Consider the following 20,149-nt stretch of genomic DNA (forward strand, 5'->3'; position numbering starts at 1 on the left):
ACCAAAAAAATCCCCAGGACCGGATGGTCTGCCAGCAGAGTTTTACATCCGTTACTGGCCAATAGTAGGTGCGAAAATCACGGACATTGTAAATGAGGTTATTCAGGGTAAAATGATTCCGGCTGAGTTTAAGGAGAGTAAAATTGTTCTGGTGCCCAAAAATAATGGAAAAAAAAATTTAAATAATTTTCGTCCAATTTCACTGCTGAATTCTGATTATAAATTAATAGCTAGAATAATAAACAAGAGAATTTCATGCCTTACAGATAAAATTATTAGTCAACATCAGAACTGTGCGCAAGGCAGAACCATTTTTCAAAATCTAGCGGAATTCAGGGATATCATTGCTATAACTTCGGTAACAAACATAAAGTGTGCTTTATTGTTTTTAGATTTTTATAAAGCGTTCGATGTAGTAAATCATGAATATCTTCTACAGACATTGAAGAAAATAGGTTTCAACGATAGGGTCATACAGTTGATTAAGAACATAGCAACTGGAATAAATGCTAAAATAGCGGTGAATTGTCAACAATCCAGGCCGATGCAAATACAACGAGGTGTTCCTCAAGGAAGTCCTCTGTCCATGTCGCTCTTCGCCATTTCGCTGGAACCTTTCCTCCGCCATGTCCATGCTAGATTAAAAGGCTTAACATTGTCAGGAAATAAAACCGTTATAAGAGCCTATGCTGACGATATAGGGGTCATTATAAGGAACAATGATGAGGTAACCACGCTAGCAACAGTGATTGATTCGTACTGTAGAGCATCTGGAGCCAATGCAAACGAAAAAAAAAGTAAGATGTTAAATCTCAGAGGTTTTGATAATATAAACGTCGAGTGGGCAAAATTAGTCCCACAACATAAAACACTTGGGATCACCCTGACAGCATGCCCTATGAAAATGACGGCTTTAAATTGGAAAGTTGCAGCAGATAAAGTGCAAGGAGCCATTGTAGAGAATTTAGCTCGTTATATGAACCAAGTTCAAAGAACACAGTATATCAACTCATGCATCCTTGCTAAGGCTTATTATACTGCCCAGCTGTTTCCAATACCGAGAATGATAGCGAGGAGAATAATGTCTAAAATCACCAACTTTTTGTGGAGAGGTGAAGTGTTCAGAGTACCTGCTAAAGTAGCCACTTTAGATCCTAAAAATGGTGGACTAGGATTAACTGATATAACGGATAAAGCTTCTGCTCTTTTTATCAAAAGGCAAGTTAATTTAATAAGAGACTCGCGAGAAAGCATAACCAGCCAACTTTTCGAGATCATTAAACCTCCAAGCCTGCTTCCCCCGATTGACGTGCAGAATATCAACAGTCGCTTACAGCACGTGAGGATTTTCTATGTTGAGTTTAGTTATGTCAGTGTCGAACTCAGGCAGTCCCGACACTTAACATCGAGAGCCATAATGCGGGAACGAAAGAAAAGCGAAGGAAGGAACAAAATAGAACGACAATTTCCAAACATTGAGTGGACTGAGATTTGGAAGAACATTAGTTCTAATGTGCTCACGTCTAATATAAAAACGTCATGGTACAAGACGGTTAACAACATAGTTTGCACCAATGAAAGACTGCATGCAATCGGACTCTGTGAAACAAATTTATGTCAACAATGTCATCTAGTTGACACAGTAATTCATAGATATACTTGCAGTGGTCACATGAATAGTTGGAAGTGGATCCGGGAGCAAATAGCTCTGATTACAAGAACATCCCCTGAGTATGTATCGCTGACATTGATACACAGGCCTGAAGCACGCTATTTCCCAGAAGCAAAAAATAACGCTGTGTACTGGTTGCTGGGAAACTTTATTAACTACGTCCTTAACAAATTAGGATCCGATAGCCTCATAGAGTTCAAGGTATACATGCTGTGTGAGTTCCACAAAATTAGAAGCTATTCGAATCACAAGAAAAAGTTCGGCAATATGTTAAAAATTGTATTTGAAAGAATGGGCATTGGTTAATATAAAAAAGAAGGCTGTGTTGACAATGATGTATTGTAGTTACCTTAAGGATACTATTTACGATTTTACAGTATATTTATGATGTGTGCTTTTTCTACTTCAGAGAGTAGTGTTTGAAATTTATAAGCTAATGTACAGAACTTATGTGACATTGAGATGTGTGTCTAATAGTGTCAAAACACAATACCTTGAAGGTGCATTATTGGTTATACTAGAAATTTGGAAATAGACAGTTTTTATAGAAATGTCCTTATCGATTGGTTAAAACCATGAGATTCTATCTGATAAATGTAATATATATCTCCTTTCCGCCATTCTCAAGTATTTCAGAAATTGCCTAATATGATTATTAAATTGTTTTATATTTAAAATTATCCCACGAACTTGTTGATATCCATCATAAAGAAATTATGCTTCTGTAAAGATTGCAGCTCATGTAATTCAAAGTGCAGATTTTACTTCTTCAGGTTGAAGTTTAAATGCCTTTAAAAAATTTTTTTTTTCTTGATGTTTAACGTAATTCTTTCTGGTAATTTAGTCAGTAACACAATGTTCTGTTGTCTTTCCTTAACGTCAGCATAATTGAAATGATCAAACTGTTTTGTTTAAATAACTTCATGTATGTAAAACTTAGTATGTATTTGGAATGTGTAACATTGTTTTTTTAATAAATGTTTTAATGAAAAAAAAAAAAAAAAAAAAAAATGGATAAGGCATCGGTCTCCTAAACCGGGGATTGTGGGTTCGAGTCCCACCAGAGGTACACGTTTTACTCACTGGGGCAAAATCACTCTCACCACATACAGCTGTAATAGTTGAGAAAGCTGGCGTTTCTGAGTGCTTACAGGTATCACAGGTATGACGACGATATGAAAATACGCACTTACTGACAACCAAAAACGAAACGACGGCCATTATCGATCGACCTATTAGCAGCGGAAGTGTTTCAAAGCGTGATGGCGCTGTGAAAGGAAACGCTATTTTGAAATTGCTTGTTGGTAAACAGTATGACCCATATGAATAGTCACTTACCTGTCTTGTGTGCAGGACTTACAGTTCAGAAAGGGAATAGCCTAAGACGGCAGGTATAAGAATTGCCAGCAGAAAGTAGGCGCCTGGACTTGGATACGTCTGAGTATGTACAGGCACACAGGAAAGGCTCATGCGACGTCCTGACTCTCTGCAGACGTAGAGTAGCGCATCAGGAAGGGTACACTTGGCAAGTGTTGATTTGAGCGAGCACACCGCCAGCTTAGGGCCAGTCAGCCTCTGTGGCCTAATGGATAAGGCATCGGTCTCCTAAACCGGGGATTGTGGGTTCGAGTCCCACCAGAGGTACACGTTTTACTCACTGGGGCAAAATCACTCTTACCACATACAGCTGTAATAGTTGAGAAAGCTGGCGTTTCTGAGTGCTTACAGGTATCACAGGTATGACGACGATATGAAAATACGCACTTACTGACAACCAAAAACGAAACGACGGCCATTATCAATCGACCTATTAGCAGCGGAAGTGTTTCAAAGCGTGATGGCGCTGTGAAAGGAAACGCTATTTTGAAATTGCTTGTTGGTAAACAGTATGACCCATATGAATAGTCACTTACCTGTCTTGTGTGCAGGACTTACAGTTCAGAAAGGGAATAGCCTAAGACGGCAGGTATAAGAATTGCCAGCAGAAAGTAGGCGCCTGGACTTGGATACGTCAGAGTATGTACAGGCACACAGGAAAGGCTCATGCGACGTCCTGACTCTCTGCAGACGTAGAGTAGCGCATCAGGAAGGGTACACTTGGCAAGTGTTGATTTGAGCGAGCACACCGCCAGCTTAGCGCCAGTCAGCCTCTGTGGCCTAATGGATAAGGCATCGGTCTCCTAAACCGGGGATTGTGGGTTCGAGTCCCACCAGAGGTACACGTTTTACTCACTGGGGCAAAATCACTCTCACCACATACAGCTGTAATAGTTGAGAAAGCTGGCGTTTCTGAGTGCTTACAGGTATCACAGGTATGACGACGATATGAAAATACGCACTTACTGACAACCAAAAACGAAACGACGGCCATTATCAATCGACCTATTAGCAGCGGAAGTGTTTCAAAGCGTGATGGCGCTGTGAAAGGAAACGCTATTTTGAAATTGCTTGTTGGTAAACAGTATGACCCATATGAATAGTCACTTACCTGTCTTGTGTGCAGGACTTACAGTTCAGAAAGGGAATAGCCTAAGACGGCAGGTATAAGAATTGCCAGCAGAAAGTAGGCGCCTGGACTTGGATACGTCTGAGTATGTACAGGCACACAGGAAAGGCTCATGCGACGTCCTGACTCTCTGCAGACGTAGAGTAGCGCATCAGGAAGGGTACACTTGGCAAGTGTTGATTTGAGCGAGCACACCGCCAGCTTAGCGCCAGTCAGCCTCTGTGGCCTAATGGACACAGTCTGCCTGCAGCGGCCGTGGCGTGCGGTTGTCTGTGCTTCGCGCTGCGGCTGGCTTGTTTACTTCTGCGGGGTAAGTCGTTCGCTAGCAGCGGTTATTCTTGCGTTTGTGGAATGACGTTGATAATTCAGTGATGGCACATACTATGAGGAAAGACACCTTGAAGTTAACGTTCGATAACACGTTTGCCCGACCAACATCCTTCGAAATCGAGGATTTCCTCGAAGAAGTGATGAAAATTGGCCTCGATGAGATTATCGGTATACATTTGTCGATTCTGTCTAGCATCGTTTATATCAAGATGAGAGATGCCGAGTTTTGTGACAAACTAGTTGACTCCTTTAGTTCTGGTTTGAAGTTTAAGCATAGTGATGGCAATGTGGGTGTGGTTACTGTTTCCCACGCCGGGCTTGGACTTCGAACAATTCGCATTTTTGAACTACCGTTTGAGGTCCCAGCAGAACAGATAAACGTTGCGATATCGCCGTATGGCAAAGTTTTGAGCAACTTTGCAGAACGTTGGTCTCCGGCGCATAAGTTTCCGGTACTGAATGGCGTCAGGCAGCTTAAAGTTGACTTGCAACGACATATTCCGTCGTACGTCACGGTTTGTGGGTACCGTGCCGTCGTAATGTATGATGGCCAACCTAGAACATGTGCCAGATGTAACTCGACGGGACATGTTCGTGCGGAATGTTTACAGCGTCGTGTAGTTCAACTGCCAACCGGAGAGAGTGTTAGCCCTCCCGCGATGTCAACATTACAGCCATCGTACGTGTCGGTTGCCCGCGGTGAGCCGTCAATACAACCGATTCGCGATAAACCTGCCGGACCCAGTTCCGTCGTTAATGTGACGTCTCCGGACACGCCAGTCGCGTCCGAGATGGCTGCTTCTGAAACACATGAAACTAACAGGACCAGTGAGATGGCGGTGGACCAGCCCTCACGGGGTGCCGAGTTGGTGGAGGTGTCCATGGCTCCTGCTCCCATGTCTGAACGAGTCGCTGAAACGATGCCCAACTCCGACACAGTAATACGTGGTAATCGATCTCCGAAGAAAAATAAAAAGCGGAGGATGGCTCACCAAGGTGCGGAAGATACAGCACCGAGCTTACGGGGAAAGGCTAAATTAATCGGTCAGAACTTAAAAGAAGGGCCCGCAGACGCTGCCGCCTCGCCTTCGCGCTCGCGGGACACAACACGATCAGACGACATCATGTCGGAGACTCCCACGATGTACGACAGCGGACCAGATGAGACGCCCACTCAGCAAACTGAGCCACAGAATACGAATCCACCAGTTTCTGAGCCAGTAGGCACCCTTTGCTCTCCCAATTGGGCGGACGAGTTTGAAACGAACGAAGCTGATGTAGAGATGCAGGAGGATTCCACACCCTCGACCGGCTCCTTGCCCCCCGTATCAGCGGTTGATGGACACAATGTCCACGTGGCCATGGCTACTCAAACGACCGACACGGTCAGCGCCTCCAATTGAAGGCTGTATGACGCACCCTATCGTTTGCTCCTTTCGTACCAAACATCTATGACCACCTTGCAGGCCTACAAGATCCTGACTCTCAATATCAATAAGATACGCAGTGATTTGAATCTGAAGAACTTACAAGACTTGTTATACGCAGCCGACATCGATATAGCCATGCTTCAGGAAGTGAGTGAGATCAGGTTAGACCACATAGCAGGGTATAACGCTTTCGTGAACCCTGGCAACGGTTTCGAACTTGGAACAGCATTACTGTTAAAAGAAGGGATCATTGCAAATTGTGAGGCCAAACTGGTGACCGGCAGAGGGATAGCAGTCACTGTCAATAACATCAGACTGATTAATATTTACGCACCTTCTGGGTCCAGTAATAGGCAACACCGTGCAGAATTTTTTCGCCACGAGATCCTTCCGCTCTTCGGGACCAACTACAGTGATGTCATTTTTGGCGGCGATTTCAATTGTGTGCTTCGTCACATCGATCAAACTCCTCACTTTAATCGGTGTGTCGAATTAGAACAGATCATTCAAGAACTCCGCTTCACTGACACTTGGACGCACATGCACGGAGTGGAAGTGGGTTTTACGCATGTTACCAATCATTCGGCAAGTAGGTTAGATAGAATTTACATATCGCGTAATTTAACGCAACACCTGCTACACACCGAAATATGGCCAACTGTATTTTCCGACCATGCTGCCTATATCTGCACCGTCAACATGCAAAAACAGGAAACATACCGGGGTCGAGGGTTATGGAAGTTCAACATCGCACATTTGCAGGATCCTGCATGTCGAGAAGCCTTCCTGTCCACCTGGACGGCGTGTGAACGCAAATTCAGATCCTACAACTCCGCGATCGAGTGGTGGCTCAAATGCGCCAAACCACAAATTAGGAAAACTTTAATGTTTTACTCCCGTCAGAAAAGTCTGTGGCACAAACGGACCATGGAATTTTACTTTCAGTGTCTTCGGGAGTTGTATAAATGTGACGCGACCGTTATCGGCAATTTTGCAAAGATCAAAAGAATTCAGGCGAAACTTTTAACGCTGCAACGGAAACAGTTGGAAGGTTTTCAAATTCGGGCGCGAGTTCCTAAGACGGTGCAAGAATAAGAGGCTGCCATGTATCACATGTTACGTGAAAGTCGACGAGGCAGTCGGAAAATCATTACACACATCCGAACCAGCACCGGGGCCATAGTTACTAAACAAAGTGACATTATGCGTGCGATTGAAGAGTACTATCGAGACCTGATGTCCACTAAAATGACAGATGATACCGTGTTTGCGGAGTTTGCGACAAATTTATCACGGAAACTCAGCCCCACAGAGGCGACTCAGCTGATGACAGAGGTGACAGAAGACGAATTAACAGACGTTATCCTAAGGAGTCCGAAGAATAAATCTCCTGGTTGCGATGGAATACCTGCAGAAGTATATCAAACCTTCTGGCCGCAGATGAAATCGAAACTCCTTGCAATATGTAAAGAACTAATGAACCCACAAAACGTTATTCCGCAGGAATTTCGACAAGGAATTGTTGTCTTACTGCCCAAGACCCCGTGCAGTAACGCCCTCACTAACCTGCGACCTCTCACGTTATTAAATAGTGATTATAAACTATTCGCCCGTGTTCTGAGCCAACGGCTCAAAACTGTCATGACCACAATCACAGGACAGTATCAAACGAGTGTCGGTAGAGATAGATCTATTTACCACACGCTCACGGATTACAGAGATGTCATTGCCGTAGCGGAGGCTTGCAAGTTAAAATGCGCCCTCGTCATGATAGACTTTGCAAAAGCGTTCGACAGGGTGAGCCATCGTTTCCTTTTCCGCGTCATGCAGGAATTGGGGTTTCCGCACCAGTTCACCCAAGTACTCGACAATCTGATCCGTAATAGTACGTCGCGAATTCAAATTAATGGTCGCCTCAGTGGCGCTATTGATATCGAGTGTTCGGTGAGGCAAGGCTGTCCGATGTCGATGGCTCTCTTTGCCATCGCCATAGAACCTCTGCTCGCTACGCTAACTGCACATTTGCAGGGATTGGAAATCAATAGCCAGAAGATTGTGTGCCGTGCGTACGCAGATGATGTCGGCTTTCTTGTCGTGAACGCGCAAGAAGTGCGGTCCTCACTTCAAATACTTCAACGATATGAGGCGGTATCTGGGGCGAAGGTGAACTGGCAAAAATCCGGACTCATGAATGTCGGACGGGGAATAAATCTACCCAATCATACCCGATTACGAGAAATTACCAGTATAAAGTGCTTAGGACTTGAGTTTCGGCGGAAGATACAGAATACCATTGCTGTTAATTATAGAGCTTTACTTCATAAGGTTAGGGCATGTGTACAACTGCATAGCATGAGGAAACTGAATGCTCTCCAAAAAATTGAACTGGTCAACACTTATATCCTCTCGAAGATTAACTATGTAGCCAAAGTGTTGCCTCTTCCCAGTGGCATTGCACATAGAATGCTGTCTGCCCTGGGCCATTTTGTGACCAGAGGCAATATCTTCAAAGTTAAATATGTTACGTTGACGCTCCCTCCTCGGAAGGGCGGATTGAACCTCACAGATGTCTATAAAAAGGCACAGGCGCTCTATCTAAGCAGTATGTATAAGCTATGGACAAAATCTCCACACTGTCTCACTGCTCACCTTCTCAACGAAATCTCCCCAGCGAACCTCAACCCCCCGATTGATGTACATCATATTCCACACGACCTTTATCATTTAAAATACTTCCTGCTTGAATATAGTTATGCTCGAACAAGAATTCCGGCGAAGGAAATAACGGTGGTGAAGCAACTTTATACGACTTTGATCGAGTCCACCTCCAGGAATAACATCGAAGACAAATATACAGCTCACAATTGGCGGGTCATTTGGGATAATATTCATTCACGCCATTTACCGTCTCACGTGCGAGCGTCTTGGTATCTCACGGTGAATCGTAAAATAGCTACCAATGCCAGACTCCATTCCATTCATCTGGCCGATTCACCCTTATGCAACACTTGCCAGGTACAAGATAGCGAGGAACACCGATTTGTCTGCGAAAAAGTGCGAGATATTTGGGCGGTCATACGACAGTTGTTGGCGAGCATCACTAGAACATGCCCTGCGACCATAACGCCAGCTGACTTCCTCACTCCGGAGGTCGTGCCTTACCCGCAGACCAAAAGAAATTCAGTAAACTGGCTTAAAGGCCACACAGTTTACTATCTTTTCAATGTGAACGAAACGAGTAAAGAAGACTTTCTCCTGTATTTAATGATACAGCACCACCGACTACAGAAGACTAAAAACTATAAAGCTCATTTTGCAAACTTTTTAAGTCACACGATCAGTTCACAGCCAGTATAGGATGGAGTGCTTAAAGCCATTTCTTCCGACATGGTGGATTCCATTCTTCCTTCGGACGCCCGACGTGAAGACCAAAGAAGTACGTGCGGGACAGACTAATTTACGAGTGCGTCACTTGGATCATTCGTCACGTTCAGCAATTAACAGAATGTTTGTAGTAGCGCGTTCCGCATCATTGGCGGATGCCCTGCACAGAACTGCGTTTCCTAGTTTCTTAATTGTAACAGTCGACCCGATGGAGAGAAACAACGATAGAAGACTTTTAATTTATATTTTTCATTCAATACTAACTCTGATTTGTGGGGTGAGTCGCACTCATGCGGTGCAAAGTGCACGGATTCCCGGCTCTCCTGAATACATATGACAATGGACATATTCATTTACACTGCAAATGGATGCAACATTTCGTCTCCGGACTAATTTCTGTTTTTATGTTACTGGCGGCGGAGTCAAGCCGCAGCATTTCTTCAGTACGCAGATGAGGTAGGGTGCCGTGGTGACAGTTACGGTGGGAGACAAGATGGCCAGGCCTCAGATTGCATGACCCCTGCCCTCCTTGCCTCTCCCTGCCTGTTACCGCATTTTCAAAATGAAAATATAGAAAAAAAATGGATAAAAAAAAAATTAAAAAAAAAAAATAAATAAAAAAAAAAAAGAAAAAAAAAAGTGGCTAGGATACCTGGCTTTCACCCAGGAGGCCCGGGTTTAAACTTAAAAAAAAAAAAAAAAAAAAAATGGATAAGGCATCGGTCTCCTAAACCGGAAAAAAAAAACAAAAAAAAAAAGAAGGAAAAAAAAAAAAAAAAAAATGGATAAGGCATCGGTCTCCTAAACCGGGGATTGTGGGTTCGAGTCCCACCAGAGGTACACGTTTTACTCACTGGGGAAAAATCACTCTCACCACATACAGCTGTAATAGTTGAGAAAGCTGGCATTTCTGAGTGCTTACAGGTATCACAGGTATGACGTCGATATGAAAATACGCACTTACTGACAACCAGAAACGAAACGACGGCCATTATCAATCGACCTATTAGCTGCGGAAGTGTTTCAAAGCTTGATGGCGCTGTGAAAGGAAACGCTATTTTAAAATTACTTGTTGGTAAACGGTATGACCCATATGAATAGTCACTTACCTGTCTTGTGTGCAGGACTTAGTGTTCAGAAAGGGAATAGCCTAAGACGGCAGGTATAAGAATTGCCTGCAGAAAGTAGGTGCCTGGACTTCGATACGTCTGAGTACGTACAGGCACACAGGAAAGGCTCATGCGACGTCCTGACACTCTGCAGACGTAGAGTAGCGCATCAGGAAGGGTACACTTGGCAAGTGTTGATTTGAGCAAGCACACCGCCAGTTAAACGGCAGTCAGCCTCTGTGGCCTAATGGATAAGGCATCGGTCTCCTAAACCGGGGATTGTGGGTTCGAGTCCCACCAGAGGTACACGTTTTACTCACTGGGGAAAAATCACTCTCACCACATACAGCTGTAATAGTTGAGAAAGCTGGCATTTCTGAGTGCTTACAGGTATCACAGGTATGACGTCGATATGAAAATACGCACTTACTGACAACCAGAAACGAAACGACGGCCATTATCAATCGACCTATTAGCTGCGGAAGTGTTTCAAAGCTTGATGGCGCTGTGAAAGGAAACGCTATTTTAAAATTACTTGTTGGTAAACGGTATGACCCATATGAATAGTCACTTACCTGTCTTGTGTGCAGGACTTAGAGTTCAGAAAGGGAATAGCCTAAGACGGCAGGTATAAGAATTGCCTGCAGAAAGTAGGTGCCTGGACTTCGATACGTCTGAGTACGTACAGGCACACAGGAAAGGCTCATGCGACGTCCTGACACTCTGCAGACGTAGAGTAGCGCATCAGGAAGGGTACACTTGGCAAGTGTTGATTTGAGCAAGCACACCGCCAGTTAAACGGCAGTCAGCCTCTGTGGCCTAATGGACAGTCAGCCGGCAGCGGCCGTGGCGGTCGGACGCAGGTTGTTTACGCTCTCGCCTGTGGCGGTCGCGTGCGGTTTGGTAAGTGTGCGCTTTGCTGCGTTGTTGTAGTGTGGAGTGATGAATTGCCATCGATTATAATGGATCAACTTATACGGAAAGACACATTGAAATTGAGTTTTGACCCGCACTATGCACGACCGAAGTCCTTTGAAGTTGAGTTATTTATTAGAGACGTTATGAAAATCACTATTGATGATATGGTTGGCATTCACCTTTCTATCGTCAGCAGTACAGTCTACCTAAAATTGTTGAGACCCGAGAAATGCGAGCAGGTCATTCAATCTTGTGGAGGAGTTTTAAAGTTTAACCATTCTGACGGCAATGTTGGTGATGTCAGAGTTTCGCTTGCCGGTCTTGGAGTCAGAACTGTTCGAATATTCGAATTACCCTTTGAAATATCCGCTGATCAAATTAATGCCAAATTGAGGGAATATGGAACGGTCATCAGCAATACGGCAGAAAAGTGGTCGAATATGCACATTTTCCCGGTGTTAAACGGTGTCCGGCAGGTGAAGATTGATATGTTGAAGCACATTCCGTCCTACGTCACTGTGTGTGGCTACAGAGCCATTGTGATTTATGATGGGCAGCCGAGAACCTGTGCGGGCTGTGGTTCCACCGAACATATCCGTGCTCAATGTGTCCAACGGCGCGTGGCGCAAATACCGGCCGGTGAGCGTGCGCAGCAGGGCCCGACGTCTACGTTGCCTATATCATACGTCGCCGCCGCCCGGGCTAACGTTACCTCGGACCCTAGTTTCGATGTTCCGCTAGAGAGTCTGCGCGAAGTGCAGGAAGGCGTCACGCCGATGGATACGAACGACGTCCCAACTGTTCCTTCTTCACACACCTCAAAGGGGGGCGATACTCACTCGGAGCAGGGGCACCAACCGGACACCGAAAGTATTCCGGCGGGCGTTCCGGTTCGAGACGACAAGTCCGACGTGGACCGGGTGGAGTCGAACGAGGTGGCTGGCCACCAGCCCCCGCGGTCTCCCAAATCACAGAAGAAACGCCGGCTAGCACATCAAGGGGCAGAAGCAAAGGCGCCAATATTGCGTGAAAAAGCGAACCACGTACGACAGAAACTGACTGAAGAGACTGACCCACCGTCGTCGGCAACCAGCAAAACGACAAAAAAATCCCGGACGGACGAATCGGACACTGATCACGGACGATTACCCTCAGGCGACCCTGCGATAACAGATGCAATGGATCAGAACCCTGTATCTGACGTATCCAAGCTCTCGGATTGCGGTTTGCCAGCGGACAGGTTCGTGTGTGATTGGTCGGATGACGTGGAAGAGGGTGGTCGGGAAGAAGATTTCGTAAAGGATCGGCGACGTACAGATAGTCCGTTATCGGAAGCTCAAGCTGATGTGTCCCACCAGCAACAAACGGCTACCGCCGGCGTCGGCACAGTGGCTAATGACGTAGACTTCTTTTAGAGGATGTTCGCCATTAACATCCATACTCGGCTTATTGTCACCTAGATCTCTGTTCTCATGCCGTCCTTGCAAGCTTACCGAATTGCGACATTGAACATCAATAAGATCAGTAGCCCACTAAACTTAACAAATCTTCAAGATTTTCTCTCTGCCGCTGATATTGATCTCATCATGCTGCAGGAAGTGACCAATATTAACCTTGACCGTATCACAGGCTACAATGCCATCGTTAATCCTGGACATGGCACTGATCCAGGAACGGCGATCATGGCTAAGGAAGGGATAGTGATGTCACATGTCGAGCGCCTGGCGTCTGGCAGAGGTATAGCGACTACTGTCGATACTACTAGATTTATCAATCTCTACGCCCCATCCGGCTCTGGGAGACGCCGACAGAGAGCAGAGTTTTTTAAAGATGACATTGTGCCACTTTTTACACCACCTTCGGAACAACTTATATTCGCTGGTGACTTTAACTGTGTCCTCAGTCCCAAAGACCAGACGCCGAACTTTAATCCGTCCGCCGAGCTTCGCAATCTCATTGACGAGTTGAATTTAATAGACACGTGGGAGCTTCGACACGGTGACAGGCCCGGATTCACTTACGTTACTGGCCACTCAGCTAGCCGCATCGATAGAATCTACGCATTATCAAGTATGAGGGAACATGTTTTGCAGGCTGAGCTATGGCCGACTGTCTTCACAGATCATGTGGCATATATATGTACCGTCAATTTAGCCAAACAAGGGACGTACAGGGCAAGGGGACCCTGGAAACTAAATGTAGCGTGTTTACCAGAACCCGGGTGTCACACAGTCTTCCGCAATACGTGGGCAGCCTGCGAACGAAAGTTTCCCGCGTACGATTCTGCCATTACGTGGTGGGTAAAATGTGCGAAACCCGCCTTAACAAAAGTGATGAAGAATTATTCCCGAGATCGATGTGCCTGGCAGAAGCAAACCCTGGAATTTTACTTTCAGTGTTTGAGAGATTTATATCGAGAAGATGCAACAGTAATAGCAAATCGTATGCATATTAAAAGAATACAGGCTACGATTCTAACCCTTAAACGGAAGCAATTGGAAGGCTGTAAAGTCAGGACGCGTCTGCAAAACGCTGTACAGGACGAAACGACATCAATGTACCATGTTATTCGCGAACAGAAAAGGGGGCGCAGAAAGATATTGACAGAACTGCACACTGCAGATGGCCGACTCCTAAACCACCAGCGCGACATACGAGACGAGATTTACAAACATTTCACAGCACAGTTCACGGAACACCCAGTGGATATGGCGGCGCAGCACGTCCTTCTGGCACGCCGTTTTGCGACATTGACCACGGTAGAAGCAGACGGCCTCGCTGCAGTCATAACTGAAGATGAAGTAGAGGACGCCATTCGAGGGAGCCCACAGAATAAATCGCCTGGCCCCGACGGATTACCGGCTGAGTTTTATCGAACCTTTCGTCACCATTTAGTTCCAAAGTTGACCTTGGTCTGTAACGATATCTTAAAGGCTGGAAGTGATATCTTAAGGGAATTCTGTGAAGGCATAGTGGTATTGGTACCCAAAACCCCAGCGGGAAAGACAGTCGACAATCTCCGACCGCTTACGTTACTTAATACCGATTATAAGATATTCGCGCGGGTCATGATGCAGCGATTCAGTACGGTACTTAGTACTGTCACGGGGGCCTACCAGACGAGCGTTGGGAACTCTAGAAACATACAGCAGACGTTAAGTGCATATAGAGATATCATAGCTACAGCCGCCGCTTGCGACATGCGATGCGCTCTAGTCTCGTTAGATTTTGAGAAAGCATTCGATAAAATCAGTCACTCATATCTTCTGTGCGCGATGGCCGCAATGAACTTTCCACGGAAAGTTATTGACACTGTTACACTCCTGCTGCGAAACGGTACGTCCAAGATCTGTCTCAACGGACAACTCAGTAAACCTATTAATATCGCTCGGTCGGTACGACAAGGTTGCCCGATGTCAATGGCCTTGTTTGCAGTTGCTCTTGAACCCTTACTGTTTTCCCTGGCGCAAGACCTTCCGGGAATACGCATACATGGCCAGAAGATCGTATGCCAGGCATTTGCGGATGACGTCAGTTTCGTGGTGACGAAAGATGAAGATTTGGAACGCGCGTTTCAGCTGATATCCACTTATGCAGCCGCATCAGGAGCGAAAGTCAACTGTAAAAAGTCTGGCATTATGGAACTTGGTAGAGGACTCGAACTTGGCAATAGCCAATCACTAAAAAGAATGACAACATTTAAATGTCTCGGCATTGAATACACGCGCACCATCCGCTGCACGTCTGCTCTTAATTATCGAAAATTATTGGCACAAATTCGGGCCGGCATACGGCAACATCATTTGCGAAATCTCAACGCCATACAAAGAGTGCTTTTAGTCAATACTTACATTGTTTCTAAAGTGAATTATGTCGCACAAATCCTACCAATACCAAAGGTCATCGCACAACGAATGCTTGCAGCGCTCGGACACTTTGTCAGTAGGGGACACATTTTCAAAGTCCCATTTGCAACTTTGACGCTCCCCTTGGGAAAGGGCGGCCTAAATCTGACAGATGTTTACCACAAAGCGAAAGCATTATATATCAGCAACATGTATAAACAATGGCAACGATCACCAAATTCCTTAACGGCCCACCTTCTCAATGAAATTGCACCTGCCAGCATGACGCCTCCGGTAAACGTAAGTCACATCCCGACTACTTTTTGCCACTTTAGTACTTTTTTCCTCGAATACAGCTATATTCAAAGCAACATACCTGAGAATGATCTTTACAGGGTCAAAGCACTTTACAGCTGCCTGACGGACAGTAAGCCGCGCAACAGAATAGAAGTGAAGTATAGAGACTGCAACTGGGCCAAGATCTGGGAAAACATTCATGACGCACACTTACCATCGCAGGTGCGGTCTACATGGTACATGGCGGTCAATAGGATCATACCGACAAATTCAAAACTACACATGATCCACTTGGCAGACACTCCGAACTGCGTTCACTGTACTCTCCTAGATACCATCGAACATCGCTTTCTATGCGAAAATGTGAAGGACATCTGGCTTCTCTTTGCACGGAAGCTCTCAAGTATGCTGCGTACTGCACCTAGAATGATTACTCCAGCTGGACTCCTCACTCCTGATGCCGTTCCATACCCTCCGGCAAAACGACGAGCAGTCACTTGGCTTCAAGGTCAGACGGTGTATTATATATTATCGGCGCCAGAAAAAAATAAAGAAGACTATTGGCTATACCTAATAACTCAACACCAGAAACTTCAACGAATCGACAAATATAGAGAAAAGTATGCTTTCTTTCTCCTCCGAACGTTGACGTAGAGAGATATTCCTCCAGGGCGCCGTCGCAGTCCGAAAACTCTGATGGATGGCCCTTTCACGACTATGATAGTCGCAATTAGGATTCGGAATGCGGCGATCGAACGGCCACGAATATGAAACGGACCACCCCGACAGTGGTGACGCTTTGGGGGATGATGCCTCTCCTGTCGAGAGCTCTGCGAGACTGTTCTACGAGATCCCCGTCCAATTTTGTAGATCTAATATTCAAATTATACATTATTCGTTTCTTGTTTATTCAATTAGTAAGATTCGTTTATTGAAAAGAAGACGTATTTATGTTATGTTTGGCCTTCTCCTGTCAGAGGAAGAGAAGAGTTGTTCCTTCTTGCTGTGGAAGACTCCAGCATCACCAAGTTTATTTTCATACATTCAGTCTCCCTCGGAAAGTGATGAGTTTTCTAACATTCCTGCAGAAGACTTCATTTGCTTCATTTTCCACATCACATATATTGGTAAACCAAATAACCACATGGATACTGAAGAGAATCCATTTGTTTCGTGATTAATTTTTTCTTCCAACGGAGATTTTTGCTAATGGCGGAGAAGTCGAGCCGATGAAGGCACTTTTGGCGAGCGTGAGGACGGGCTAGAAGGGGTGGATGGAGGCCCGAAAGAAAAAAAAAAAAAAAAAAAATAAGAAAAAAAATGGATAAGGCATCGGTCTCCTAAACCGGGGATTGTGGGTTCGAGTCCCACCAGAGGTACACGTTTTACTCACTGGGGAAAAATCACTCTCACCACATACAGCTGTAATAGTTGAGAAAGCTGGCATTTCTGAGTGCTTACAGGTATCACAGGTATGACGTCGATATGAAAATACGCACTTACTGACAACCAGAAACGAAACGACGGCCATTATCAATCGACCTATTAGCTGCGGAAGTGTTTCAAAGCTTGATGGCGCTGTGAAAGGAAACGCTATTTTAAAATTACTTGTTGGTAAACGGTATGACCCATATGAATAGTCACTTACCTGTCTTGTGTGCAGGACTTAGAGTTCAGAAAGGGAATAGCCTAAGACGGCAGGTATAAGAATTGCCTGCAGAAAGTAGGTGCCTGGACTTCGATACGTCTGAGTACGTACAGGCACACAGGAAAGGCTCATCCGACGTCCTGACACTCTGCAGACGTAGAGTAGCGCATCAGGAAGGGTACACTTGGCAAGTGTTGATTTGAGCAAGCACACCGCCAGTTAAACGGCAGTCAGCCTCTGTGGCCTAACAGTCTCGCCGCGTCAGCCGTGCTGTGCGGACGTGTGCTGAGTTTCGTGCGCCGCGGTCTGCTGTGCTTCGGCGTGGTAAGTCGCAGTGCGTCTTGCATCGTTGCAGAACTTCTACGCATATTGAAATTTGAAATATGAATCCGTGATGGCCCACTTGAACAGACAAGATACTTTGAAATTCTCGTTTGATCGTAATTACGCCCGACCTAAACTACACGAAATCGAAGATTGGTTGGAATACGAAGTGAAAGTTGATTCAGAGGATGTCATCGGAATGCATCTTTCGATAGTGAGCAGCGTTGTATTTGTGAAATTGAGGAATGCTAACTTATGTGACAAAATAGTTGAGTCTTGCGGAGGAGTTATGAAATTTAAACATTGTGATGGAAACGTAGGCGAAGTCACCGTAACACATGCAGGGTTTGGAATACGAACTATCAGGATATTCGAACTAATATTCGAAGTACCGGCGGAACAAATAAACGCAGTGATAGCGCCGTACGGTAAAGTTCTCAGCAATGTTGCCGAACGGTGGTCCAACGCGCGCAAATTCCAAGTTCTCAACGGAGTGAGGCAATTAAAGGTCGATTTGCACAAACATGTACCGTCATACATCAGCGTCTGTGGATACCGAGGTATCGTTATATACGACGGCCAGCCGAGGACGTGCGCGGCGTGCAACTCTCCCGGCCACGTGCGCGCTGAGTGTTTACAGCGGCGAGTGGCGCAGCTGCCGGCTGGCGAGGCGCCGAGACCGCCGGCTATGACTGCGCTGCCAGCGACTTACGCTACGGCTGCCCGCGGCCAAGTCTTGACCCCAAGCCCTGATGTGAATTCGGAGAACCATCCCACCCGAATAGAAGCCCAGATTGCCACCACTGACACAACAGAAGCGAGACCAACCGAACCTAAGGAAATCGTGACAGCTGTAACGGTTTCAACACAACAGCCACCGAAAGATATTGGGAGCCACAGCAAATTATCCGATTCCTCTGCTGTTGAGAATGACATGCAAGAACCATCCCGGAATGAGCAACCTCATAGTGAACCGATTTCTCTATTGACACCATCATCCACCAAGAGCACGGTCGACAATTTAGCTCGAAACACCACCCGCTTAGAAGATTTGAAGAATGCTGAGGAAGACAACATCAGACAGCAGCCGGTGAAACCTAAACGGCAAACACGAAAACAGAGCCCTGAAGAGATTCAAGAACTGGAGAAAAAACTCTCCCGTACCAAAAAAATTCTTAAAACAGATCGAAGCGGAAAGCAAGGCGTGGTAGACATCGGAAAACCAGACATCCCCAACCCGAACGAGGACGTACAGATGAACCTCGCCCCTCCAATTGAAGAACCAATGGACACTGTTGACCGCTGCGGAGCTGATACGGGGACAGCATGGTCTGACGACACTGAATGCGCTTAGTTGGACTACCGAATGACGCAGGCGTATAAAATCGCCACGCTCAATGTAAACAGAATAGTTTCGGACGTAAAGTTACAATCTGTGAAGGACTACTTATATGCCGCCGACATTGACATAGCGATGTTACAAGAGGTAGTTACAACCAAAATAGCGGATGTGTACGGATATGAGGCGATCTTAAACATAGGCAATGAATGTGGAACAGGAATACTGTTCAAACACGGCATACCATGTACAGCAAAAGCAATACTTGAATCTGGACGAGGCATAACTGCACAAATAGATGATCTGCTTCTTGTTAATATATATGCTCCCTCTGGATCCAGCGGAAAACGAGCAAGGGGCAACCTGTTCCGGGACGAAATTGTCCCATTAATAACGGATCCTCGACTGCACATAGTTTTGGGTGGAGATTTTAACTGCGTATTGCGTCCAGAAGATCAAATCCCGAACATCAACTTTTGTGAGGAGCTGTTACTGTTAATTAACGGGCTCGATATGATAGATGCTTGGTGCCACCTTCGCCCGCACACCCGAGGATACACGTACGTATCCAGTACTTCGGCAAGCAGACTAGACAGGCTGTATGTAACGAAAGGTTTTATCCATAATGTAACTGACTGTGAAATTTGGCCTCTTAACTTCTCGGATCACTGCGCATTTCATATAACCGCGAAGCATACTAAACAAAAAACATTCCTGGGAAGGGGCGTATGGCAGCTAAACGTGTCACTTTTGGAGGACGCAGTGCTGAAACAGGAGGTCCATGCTACATGGCAGCGTTGTCTTCGGATGCAATCCAGATATCCTACACGCATCATGTGGTGGCTACAGTCTGCGAAACCGCAGATAAAAAAATGCATCGCACGATATGGTCGCATGAAAGCGTACTGGCGAAAGCGCACCTTGGAGTATCACTTTCTTTGCCTCCGCGAACTATATGATGACCCCATGGGATTAGTAGCAAACAGCTCTAGAATAAAACGCACCAAAGCAAGAATAACGGCGTTGGTACGACAATCACTAGAGGGGAAAAAAGTTCGATCGCGTCCTCCGATTGAACTGACGCAGGAGAATACGTCCGTATATCACGTGATACGGGAAGCCAAGAGAGGTAAACAAAAGTTAATCCACACTCTCAGTGATGAACAGGGGAACGAATACGATCAACAAGTCACAGTTAAAAACTACGTGGTGCAACATTATACAGATTTTTACTCCGCATCGGCGACTGACGCGACGGCAAGTGAGCCGCTTTTATCCAACATTCAATCCACGGTCCATCCGACTGACAACGCCGACCTTGTAGCCCACATAACTGAGGAAGAAGTA

At 45.7% G+C, this 20,149-nt stretch overlaps 3 non-coding genes across 3 annotated transcripts; all 3 read left to right on the forward strand.

The window, feature by feature from the left end:
- Positions 1–3,243: 3,243 nt before the first annotated feature.
- Positions 3,244–3,316, forward strand: Trnar-ccu. Its single transcript has one exon. It is a non-coding gene; the product is annotated as a tRNA-Arg (tRNA).
- Positions 3,317–3,818: 502 nt separating this feature from the next.
- Positions 3,819–3,891, forward strand: Trnar-ccu. Its single transcript has one exon. It is a non-coding gene; the product is annotated as a tRNA-Arg (tRNA).
- Positions 3,892–10,664: 6,773 nt separating this feature from the next.
- Positions 10,665–10,737, forward strand: Trnar-ccu. The gene has a single exon. It is a non-coding gene; the product is annotated as a tRNA-Arg (tRNA).
- Positions 10,738–20,149: the final 9,412 nt, after the last annotated feature.

Source organism: Schistocerca americana, chromosome 1 (genome assembly GCF_021461395.2).
Source record: "Schistocerca americana isolate TAMUIC-IGC-003095 chromosome 1, iqSchAmer2.1, whole genome shotgun sequence".
NCBI lineage: Eukaryota > Metazoa > Arthropoda > Insecta > Orthoptera > Acrididae > Schistocerca > Schistocerca americana.